Raw genomic sequence first — 12597 nt, forward strand, 5'->3', positions numbered from 1 at the left:
GGCGACAGAAACCGACGCAGAAATCCCAAGACTCTGGTATTCAGGCCGACTGAGGGCTACCTGCAGGCAGATAACCCAAGTGTGATTTTCAACTGTTCAACTGTTCAAACTCCTGCCAACAAGGAAGTGCTACAGAAGCATTAGATGCAGGACATCCAGATTCCATAACAGCTTCTTCCCACGTGCTATCAGACTGCTGAACAACAAACCCATAGCCTAACCCGCTAAATGGGTAAACAAACATTATTTATGTGCAATATGTCATTATCTACATAGCTCACTTTACACTTTATACTTTATTGTGTTTATTTTTAGTATCTTATTTTTGATTTCTATTTCAGTATTTTTAAATTATTATTAATCTTCCTTCTGTAAACTATAATTCTTATGGTACGAGCCCGAGTATTGAAATTTCATGCAGTGACACACACTTTTTCCTCTATGTTGATCTGTATGACAATAAAGTTTACTTTGACTTTGCAAAAGTGAATACACTTAAACATTTACATTTATGGTAAGTGTACACAACTGTACTTTCACTTGAAGCTAGACAGCAAGGGAAGGAACAGGAAACTGTGGAAACTGATGCAGTCATTGTTGGGGAGTGATAGGCCAGTGAGTTCTCATATGATAGATCAATGGATGTCACAGAATGAAATTGAAGAGAATGTGCCACAAGAAAATGCTATAGAACTTTCTATAGAATGCAATCAAGAAATGCAAAACAAAAAATGTGCCCTCAGTTTAGAAGAAAATGAGCTAAGAGAAGAGTTGCTTGATTTAATAGACATAGATAGACATATTAAAATAAATGAAATAAATAGACTGCAGAACGTCAATAAAACCCAGAAAGTCAGAAGTTTGATAAAACAAATGAACACAATAATTAGGGCTGTCCATAGAGATACATACAATAATAACAGAAGTAAACAGGATACATTACTGTGCAGCTAAATTAATAACTGGTAAAGTTCTACCACAAGAACACAGGGTAGTGAGGGAAAGAAAGTAGAAAAATCGAATACCAGCATGGAAGTATCGAATAGAGAAAACTATAAAACAATTAAGACAAGAAGTGTCACTGTTAGAGGAATGTAGAAGAGTGAACAGATCAACAAAAACACTGAGAAAGATAGAAGTGATAAAAGCAACGCACAGTATTAGAACAGAAAAGGATCTATCATGAACTAAGCAACGCACAGTATTAGAACAGACAAGGATCTATCATGAACTAAGCAACGCACAGTATTAGAACAGACAAGGATCTATCATGCACTATCACAAATAAACTAAAAATCTCAGCACAGGCAGAAAAACTTAGAAGATATGCAGATAAATATAAAGGAAAAGTACAACATAAGGAATTTATTGATGACCCAAAAAAATGTTATAGAGAATTGGGAAACAAGGTAAACAAAATTGAAAGACCACCAAAAAAAGAAGAAATAGATACATTTTGGAGAAGTATCTATGAAGATCATGTGGAACATAACAAAGATGCTAAATGGATAGAAGTAAAATAAAGGATAAGAAGTTTAAAGGTACAGATTATGAAATGGGATGAAGTAACAGCCAGAGAGATTGCAACAGAGTTAAGAAAAAAAACCTCTGATTGGAAAACCCCAGACCCAGATGCAGTACCTAACTTTTAGTTAAAAGTATTAACATCTTTGCTCAAAGATTTAGCCATGATTAAGAACTATTTATATGCGCACTGTGAACATACACCAACCTGACTAACAACAGGAAATCAATGCTCCTACTTAAGAGTGAACCTGCAAGCTACCCTAAAAATTGTAGACCAATTACTTGCCTTCCGATGATGTATAAACTATATACAGGAATCGATGCTGACAGAGTTTATAGTCATTTAGAATTAAACTCAATTATGACAGTAGAACAAAAGGGCAATAAAAGAAAGTCATATGGAACAAAGGATCATTTGTTGTTAAATAAAGTCATAGTACAGTACTGTAAAAAGGGTAAGGATCTAAGTATGGCATGGATTGACTACAAAAAAGCATTTGATAGTATCCCACATTCATGGATAAAAAAGTGCTTAAAAGTGTATAAGATACACCCTTTGCTGATCAGCAATATTACAGTGACCATGAAACAGTGGCGGATGACTTTGCAATTAAGCCATGATAAAGGAAAAAGTATTATCCCAGGGATAAAAATTCAAAGGGGGATATTCCAGGTGGAATCTCTGTCACCACTGCTATTCTATCTTGCCCTTAACCCATTAAACTGTCTACTTAACAGCTTAGGCCATGGCTATAATTTGGCTCCTAGAAAACAACAAAGTGTAAAGACTTCTCATCTTCTCTTTGTTGATGATTTAAAACTGTATAGCTCATCAGATGAGGAACTGAAAACACAACTGCAAGTTGTCAAAACTTTTTCAGATGATATAAGAATGTCATTTGGTCTTGATAAATGTTCAAATGCAACCTTTAAAGCAGGAAAACTGCAGCACCAGGACAACGTCAGTTTGGGACAAGAATCTGATATAAAAGAACTTGAGCAAGAGGGAGTGTATAAATATTTGGGAATTGATGAAGGGTCAGCAATAAAACATGAACAAATGGAAATAAAATTTAGTAAGGAATACTTTGGGAGACTTAAATTAATCCTGAAAACAGCGTTGACATCTATGAACAAAATCCAAGCTATAAACCAATTTTCCCTTCCTGTCCTAACTTACAGTTTTAGAATGATTGACTGGCTCCAAAACTTGTTTCATAGATTAGATAGGAAAACAAGAAGGAAGCTTCTTGCTCACCAAATGATTTATAAAAATCAGTGCATACTAAGGATATATATTCCCCATTTCGAAGGAGAGATGGGCCTCCTTGAAAATGATTACATGTATAGATCTGCAACTGTAGGACTCCACACATGCTGCTGACCTCACAAGACCCAAACATAGTGAAAGTTTTGAAACATAAGGAGAATAAATCTAAGATGACTTCCCTGCTTTGTCTAGCAGAAGCATATTGGTGTCAAGCAGGAATGGAAATCAAACCAGAAGTAGAAAAAAAAAATCAGGCAGCAACTGAATGTGCCTAAAAACAAAAGAAAGAATATAAGGTGAAGGACCAGATGAGAAGGCAAGAAATGTAGGAAATACATAAATATAGTTGCAAGTATAGAAAACTTCTGGAAGAACTTCATGTTGATCAGGAAAGAATGCAAGAATGCTTGAGGAGAGGCAAATTCAAATCAAGAGATGAAAGGTTAATATTGGTAGCCCAAGATAGTTGACTGTGTACACGTTGGTTTACAAAGTCCATTGAACATGTGGGAGAAACAGAAAAATGTAGGTTTTGTAAAACTGAATTGGAAACAGTCGCACACCTAGTTGCTGGTTTTGACATAGTAATGGCAGAAGGATTATATACTGAAAGGCATAATAATGTGGCAAAATTGTTGCACTGGGATTGTGCAAACATTATGGTATTTAAGTGGCTGAAAACAGTGGAAACATCAGCTACAAAGCATCATAGAAAATGATGAAGTTTACATCATGTGGGATCATCCATTACCAAGAGCTCAAAAGATAGATGCTAGAAAACCGGACATAGTGGTCCATAAAAAGAAGATAAAAGTAACATTGATCATTGCAATCACCACACTCAGTGACTACAGTGTCCTGCGTACAGTGAGATGCAAAGTCATAAAATATCAGGATTTGCAGGCTGAAATGAGAGCAATGTGGAAGAATAATGCATCTTATAAAAAAGAATCTACAATCGTATTTGGATATGTTACCAATACATGTAACTCTGTATGAATTGCAGAAGGAGTCATTACAGTGCATATTGCGGGTGCTGCGAAGAGCACTTTTGTCTGACATCAAAGATTGAAACAATACTAATTTCATGAACTTTAATTGTACATTGACTTAGGAATGAGTCCATTTCCATAATGGTATTAAAAACTCAAAAGTTTCGAGATATTAAAAAAAACGTAAGTGTTACTAGAAAAATGTTATCCTTGATGGTTTGCTGATAGAGTAAAAGAAGGGGAGAGCTGTTTTTAAATTCTTTGTGGAAGTCAATACCCAAACAATTAAGGCCAGTTGTCTTTCTCTTATCTAGGATCTAGGTCATTGATGGCTGCTTCTGCCTAATGATAGTGGATTATATGGCGAGGCTGCACACATAATGCTTAAGGTCAGGATATTCTCTCCATCCCTCAAGACTTGGCTTATTTTATAAGGATCAGAACGTATATCCTTATCTCCACCTCTAATAGCAGGTATAGCCATGCAATTACTGTGTTCCTTGCATATACAAGCTATTAATTTATGTGAGGTCACATCCTTCGCCCAATAAAAACTTTGGCAATGTTCCCATTTCTCATGAAGCCACAAAATTGTGCCTGCTTAATCTCTCTTTTTTAATCTTTTTAATAAACAAAATACATTTCTTATACCTACATTTTTCTGGTTGTAATGTTTATATAAGTAATTCCATTGCTTCAACATTTCCTCATTTAGATCATTCTAAGTATATTCTTTTAAGCCTAACCATGCTTTCCCAGATTTATCTGACATGATTTCATACCCAATGTAATTTTAGGAGTTAGACATGAGCTTGGACAGAGTATGGTCAAACATTTACAGGCTGTTTCTGTCTATAAGAGCCATAGGTGCCAAACCATGGGGTAACTTTCCAATTTCCACATCCATTGGTCCAATTTATATTTGGATTTGTTTAGCAAAGAATTCTTCTTCACGTGGATGGGAAGCCTATTCCAGGGGGGGTAGTCTCTGAGACACATACCTGTCCCTTCAATATATTATATTTATTTTACAGGTTTAAGTCCTCAAATCAGGTATTTCTGATACTATTTGTCTTGCAGATATGCAACAGGTCCATCAGAGTGGGATCAAGTGATGCTTTGTAGGCCAAGCAAAAATTGCAATACCCAAATAGGGATAGGTGTTTGAGTTGGTTCACAAAGGAGATGTTTTTTTTGCCCTGTATTATTTTTCTGTGGAACCTTTATGTATGTTCCAGTTGTTGCAAATGCTTGATCTGATTCATACTGAATGATGCACTGTACTCAGTGATTGGTCTGATAAGGGCGGAGTACAGCAGAACATAATGTCTTGCACCTAGATACCATAAACTTGCTTAAACGTTGTGCAATGTAAAATGGGGGTCAATCATGGTTTGGGAGAATGAAAGAGGGGGAGACGTTGTCAATCAAACTGAGACATCTGAAACCAGGTGGATTATCAGGCTGAGAGCAGATAGAGGAAAGGGACTGAATGACAGAATTCCTCTAAAGCCCATTTAAAAAATAGGATGCTCTTTAAATAGTTATACAGACATTATTTTTATGTGTATTTTTATATTATTTGTAATAATATTTGTGTGTGCAGTGCATTAGGTTTTATCCTTGATTTAAATGTTTAATGATGGTTGGATTAATTGAATACGCTTTATTCATTTTTGATTGTGTTGCTGGTTTAAGTGAGAGCAATATATATTCAAGCTCTTGTGACAAATACAGTGATGGTCTGATGAAGTGGTGTTTTATCACTACGAAAGCACTTACCTCATAATAAATCTTGTTTGATTTTATATTTGCACTGTGACTTCCTATTTCATTGGCTGGTTCATTAGATGTTGCTGTGAATTATTCATAGGTTCATAGGTGTGTAGTAGGCTAATGGCCTTGGAGACTTTACAAGCCTAGCCCATAGGATTACCCTGGCATCATGCCACCCGGCCTTAGTTCCAAGTGCCTCTGGCATTGAGCAGTAATACCATTCTTGTTACTATTTTTTTGTTCAATGACCCATTTATATGAGCTGTGACCATATTTGTGTCGATATGGTATGTGACTTTGCTTATTGTAAGTTGGATGGGGAGAAGCTCAAGCATGTCATATTGTTTGACCAGCCTTGAGATGTGTTTGCTATGTTAATTGACTCTTCCACCGTTTGCGCCTAGCTGTAGAGTCGATGGTTTAAACGTAACAAAGGCATTATAGCCCTGCACTGTCAGGATGTACTCCATGCCTTTAAACCATATCCCGGTAACTTCACAGATGTCTATATTCTCCAGGGTGATGAGATCTTGGAAGGAGTTGACTTTCTTGTTTAGTCAGCTGGCATTGAGCAGTAATACTATTAGATTACTGAGAACAAATGCGGTTCGAGGATAAAGTTGAGTGTAATAAAAGTGGAGTATGAACTAATAGTAAGAACACTCAACAACACATCAATAACTCCAATTTAATGTTAAAAAGTTAAAAGGTAAGCGCTTTCGTGACCACACACTGTCGTTTCATCAGACAAACAGAGCAGCAATGCATTGCAGTATATATATAGGTGTGCTCATACCTTTGCACAATTAATTAATTACTTAGTAATTAACATCATAATGTCATCTAATTAATTCTAGTACATCTTTGAAATGTATATTATAGTTTATAGAATCTAAAGAAAACAATACAGTGTGACTACATAATTAAAATACACGTAAAGTTAATGTTGAAGTCTCCTGGCTTTTAGGAAAGGTTTAATAGAAAAGGCACAATTCAGACGTGGGTATCTGTCTGCATTTAGTAACACTATCCATTTTTGCTCTGCTGCCTCAGTTATATTCCCTATATCTCCCCCTCTAAGATTCACATTTAGTGCTTGAATGACAAAAAAACTTAAAATTATGTGAAGAATCTTTATGTTTCACATGATTTGCAAGTGCACTGGTATCCTTTTTATTTTAATGTCCCTGATATGTTCTAAAATTCTGTCTTTAAAAGGTCTGTTTTAACTACATAAAAAACATGACATTTTGTGCAGAAGGCAAAATAAACTAGATGCATGGTTCTACAGTCAGCATAACAGTTCAAACTAATGGTGAAGTGTTTAAATGGATGTGTGTATGTTGCGTTCGAGTAGATGTACTGACAAGCAGAACAATGTCTACATGGGAAAGTTCCTGCTCTTGCTGATTCATGGATTCTATTCACCTTGAGTTTGTTACACAGATGTCTCAAGGATTTGTTATTCCTAAATGTAAAGGTGGGTGTGTCAATTATAATATTCTGAAGTTCTGGAATAACTCCTAAAGTATTCCATTTCTTTTTTAGAATGTTGCAATAATGATTAATGTCACTTGAGTATTGCAGCACTATTCTGAAGTTATTGTTATGAATGTTCTCAGATTTATTCTGGGATTCAATAGATGTTGTTTTTCTAAAGTATGGTTGACATTTATCATTTCTGTGTGTCCAAGCCTCATGTATAGTATTGTCAATGTCTTTTTTACAATAACCTCTCTCCATGAATTCTTGCTTGGTAATGTTAAGTGCCTCTTGTGCATCTGAATCATCATTGTGTAATCTTAAGACTCTATAAATCTGGCCTTTCAACATGTTTTGAGGAATATGCCTGGGGTGCATACTGCTCTTATGAAGAAGGGCATTCTTCCTTGTAGCTTTTTTGTAAATGCTACCGCGTACCTGATTCAAGTCAGATTTTCAAAGAGGGGCATCTAAGAATTCTATTTGATCTCCAGAGTATTGGTAGCTGAATTTAAGAAAATTGGTAGTACTATGCATGTAATCAATCAGTCGTGTTAATTCGGAAATATCTCCTTTCCACAACAAAAATATATCATCCACAAAACGAACATACCATGCAATATTCCCATAAAACTCATTAGTCTCTGACAAAAAAGTAGATTGTTCCCATTGCACCAGAGCTAAATTGGTATAGCTGTTGGCACAGGCTGTACCCATAGCTACGCCAATTTTCTGTAGAAAAAATTCATTTTCAAACATAAAGGCATTGTTACATAGAATAATCTCAAGTAAAGTACAGATTAATTTCACATCATCAGTGCTAAAAGTACTATTCGAAGTAAGACAACTTCTAATCATGTCAATCCCCCATTCTTTAGGGATAGAAGTAAATAAGGATTCTACATCTAAAGTCACAAATATATAATCACTCTCTAGAGTAGAAAGCCTATCATGTAATCTTTCTAAAAAAGTCTTAGTATATTTTAGAATGGTGTAACGACTATCAAGTAGTGTATGTAAAGTATGCTCAATGTATATAGATAGACGTTCAGTACACCATCCCTCACCCGACACTATGGGTCTCAGTGGTGGGGGGAACACATTCTTGTGCATTTTTGGTAGGTCATAGATGGTAGAAATCATAAGATTATTAATATTAAAGTATTTAAATGAATCTTCATTAATAAGGCCTGTCATTAGCAAATCAAATACAAGAAATGAAACTCTTTCAATAATTCCAGATACAATGGGTTTAGAGATGCATTGATATGTATTAATGTCATATAAAAGTGCCCTCATTTGTTTGACATACAGCTCTTTATCAAGTATCACAATTCCACCTTCTTTGTCTGCAGGCTTGATGTCAATAGAATTTAAGTTCTTTAATTCATGTAAGCATTAAACTCTTGACTACTCATGTTATTAAAGTTAACCTTAGTACTAGTTTCAAATAGTAGTCTGAATTCAGTCTCACAAACAGAAATAAATGTTTGAGAACACCCTGGCAGAGCAGCAGTCTCTATGACAAATGCAATCCTTTACTTACAGTTAATTGAAAACAAGTTGAAGGTAACACCTCAGGAAACTGACGATAACAGTATCCAAGCAATTACCAAAAGCAAACTGTAACTGGCTAGACAAAAACAGCCCGTTTAATATTACAACAGTTAAAGTATCTCGCTTTCTGGAAGCAGTTACCATGGGTTGGTTAATAAAAAATTTATGAGTGCGCTGCCTGTTAAAAACGCAACAGGTTTTTCAAAATTCCAGGTCGGTTTTCACCTCGCCATAGGAAACGCACATTCCACAGTTAGAAAATCACAGCCTGTTGCATACACAAAGATTAATTGAATTTAGAAGTCGGTCTTCACCTTGTCACATATGATATCCACAATCCACAAATCACTGGTAAAAATTCACTGGTAAAAAAACATAGCAATATAATCCAATGAGTTAAAACACTTTAATAACAAAAAACTTCCCTTTGTATTCGATTAACATTCAAACTTTTAAAGAGCAACACTAACAATTTTATAAAATGTATAAAATACAAAATTCATCGACAACAGTCGACTCAACAAGTGCTATTTAAGATCACTTGCATAAAAATAAAATCATAAATAAATTGCATGTGTATATATATATATATATATATATATATATGTTTTAAATTTTTTTGAATTAGTGACACTCTTTCAATACTAGATCATATCTTTTAACCTAATAACAAAAAAGTTTTTAAAAATAGGTACTTGTGAATCAAATAATAACCGATGATTATACTAATAACAGATAAGGCTTACTATACTAGACGGACTATCTTCGCAAACATCAAATCACTGGAAGTATGCAAATGAAATTATGAGATGGTTCAGCTAAAATAAAATGGCAGTATGGAGCCTAACATCAAGTTTACACATCTTATAATTACAATAACCATCTATTATTGTTGAGCACGTATATATAAACTTGCCTAATAACAACAATCGGTTGTAAATTAGGTACACAAAATAAAATAGAAGCATATAATTATGCTTATGACCAATAAAGTATTCTATGTAATACTCAAAAACAGACATAAGCAACATTTCGCTCTTTAACTCATAATATATTAAAAAAGGGATGTGAGATCATTCAGTCGGTGTAGCATAACTATGTAGAGCCCTGCATCAGAATTATCGAAGATAATATAAAAAATATAAAATATAATGGTTCAATTTGCATTTAAATCATTACCAAAAAATGCACTTCAGCTTCGTAACAATGCATATTGATTGAAATTACTCATGGTGGTTAGCATCAATTTCATTAGGAATAATCATATTAATAATACAAATAACTATTTATAAATACAGGGTGTATTACTACGTGTCTTAAATTATTAGCAGCAACATAAAATAGATAATTTTTATATAGGGATTAACAACTAAAGCATCCCATTTACCATTTCCTACTTTCTAAGATCTTTTCCTTTCAATATAGGTTTGATTGGGATTTTGTCATTTAAGCCAGGTTCTCGATCGGCTCTTAGTCTGATGATCCATTTGGTTTCATTTTGTTCTGTTTTATTACGAATGTCTCCCCTCCTGATTGTAGGCTGGGTTGCTTGGACAACTAAAAATTTAAATTTATGATCTGGTGATGTGTCAATAACATGTCTAGAAGTGTTTTTTTGAGTAAAACATCTCCTGTTTGTTTCTATAATAAAAAGAATGGTTTGCATCCATGTCATTTCTCTCACCTTGGCCTGTTGGTGTGTTGGCATCAGTGGATGTATTTGTAGTAGTACCAGAGCTCTGCAGGCAATTAGAAGTAGATGCCACAACTTTCTCAGCAAAAGATAAGGCAGGTTGGCTTACAGGCCATTCTACTTCCGTAGTACTCGTCTTGTGTGTAAGCCCGCTTCTTTCAATGGAACTATTTACTGATTGGTTATTGCAAATTTCAGTATTCTCAGTGTCAATCCCTGGCATATTAGCTGTAGTTTTCTTCAGCCAAGAGAATACATTGTGATTACTAAAATCACTAAAATCTCTTTGCAGTTTTTTTTATTTTTGTAAACTGCAAGTTCTTATCATAAGTTAAAATATTAGCTTGAAGCTGATTTAATTTTTCAGTTGTGGTATCAGTTGAAAAAGAAGTTACTATATCATTCTCAATGTTTCCAGGTTCAGAATATAGCTGAATCATGCCAGAATGATTATCAGGCCATGTGATGATGTGGGATATTGACAGCTATGCCAGGAGAAGTAAGGCAGTGGATGTGTAACATATGCCAGCATAGCTAGCTGGAGTTTTGTAAAGAAGTATATGTCATTTGTAAAGCAAACTGATTTGTACAGGTGCTTGTGTTGAAAATGTATGTACCAATAGTGGGTCCTGCTGGACAAAAAAGAAATATACTTGGATGTCAGACTGTATTATAACTGCTGAAATTAATATAATGCAACAGAGGATATAGTAAGAGAAGAGGTTAGTTTCTGTCCAGCTAACTTTGAAAAATAGTTTGAAATTAAATTTCCTGGTTTAGGCCATAATGATTGTATCTTACAGTTCTGATTGCAGCAAGACACAACATTTCTGTGAAAACCAAGACTAGGAATCCTACTTTATTGTCCTTATGAGTGAAATAATTGCAACCCTGGAAAGGGGTACGTTTTTGAAATGGTTTTATAGCTTTCAGATGCTATAACACATCTTAGCAAAGCTCTCTGTGTGTGTATGGTAACACATGCAAGATTCTGTCTCAGTTTCTAGTAAAGGGGATAGATGCAGTCAAACTCGTAGTCAAAGTAAACTTGGTTGTCATTCAGATCAACAAATGCAATGTATCACGGGATGAAATTTCATTGCTTCAGGCTCGTGCATTGAAAAACAGTTTTCACAAGATGATAAAGGAAGCATATAATGGAAGAAATTTTAGACAGTACAGATATAAATGCATACATAGATAACTTACCCAGCTTCATTTTTAAGGCAGGATAACAGCATAGCATAAATCACAGTTCTCGTACTTGTGCAAGTAATAAGTTAGTTCAGATTGCATAACTTAGATAAATAGAATAATTTATGTAATTCTACAACAGTAAAGACAATCATATTGCACTTACGGGGTTCTCTCGAACTGAAGGAGTGTTGATGTTGTTAACGTTATTTATTCAACAGTCTGATCACTTGTGGAAAGAAACTATTCCTGAATTTTGATGTTCTACACCTGATGCTTCTGTATCATTTCCCTTAAGACAGGAGGTGGAACAGTCCATGTGTGGAATGATACTTGTCCCTTATCAGTTTCATGACCCTGCCATAGCATCTCCAAGAGTAAAGGTCCTATAAGGGCTAGGGGTGTGAACCTTTGATTTTCCTGGTCTGCTTTACAACCTTCTCTTATGCCTTACCATCTGAATCTGTTTCCATACCAGACTGTGATGTTGTTAGGTAATATGCTTTTGATTGTGGCCCTGTAGAAGATCATGAGAATGTGGGAGGGGAGGTTTGCTCTGCATAGTCTCTAGAGGAAGGGGAGACATTGCTGGGCTCTCTTTACAAGGCTGGATGTGTTTGTTTCCCAGGTTAGGTCATCTGAGATGTGCACTCTAGGAATTTGGTGCTTTTTATCCTTTCCACTGCCGTACCACTGATAGTGATGGGTGTATGGGACCCTTGCTTCCTCCTGAATTCAACAATGATTTATTTTGTTTTGTCAATATTTAGTACAAGGCATACATCTCAACCTGGAAACATCAAAAATCTGGACAAAGGCCCAGAAAAAGTTAGTACAGCTGGCCAAAAATCGGGATGCTGATTAACATACAATTTGCATACATAAGTATGTAAGCCCACCCACTTCAATGGAATTGTGGGATATCACCACCAAGATTGAAGTCACTAAATAATAATAAATAATATCAGATATTTGAATGTCAGACTTTACATCCCTCAGGAAATACATAATAATGCAAAACCTGCTATTCATAGGTTCATAGGTTAGTACTAGGCTAACTGCCCTTATGGGCCATTTTAAGCCTAGCCAATTACCCCATGTCAGAA

Source organism: Protopterus annectens, chromosome 3.part1, assembly GCF_019279795.1.
Source record: "Protopterus annectens isolate FY-2018-M chromosome 3.part1, PAN1.0, whole genome shotgun sequence".
NCBI classification, from domain to species: Eukaryota; Metazoa; Chordata; order Ceratodontiformes; family Protopteridae; genus Protopterus; species Protopterus annectens.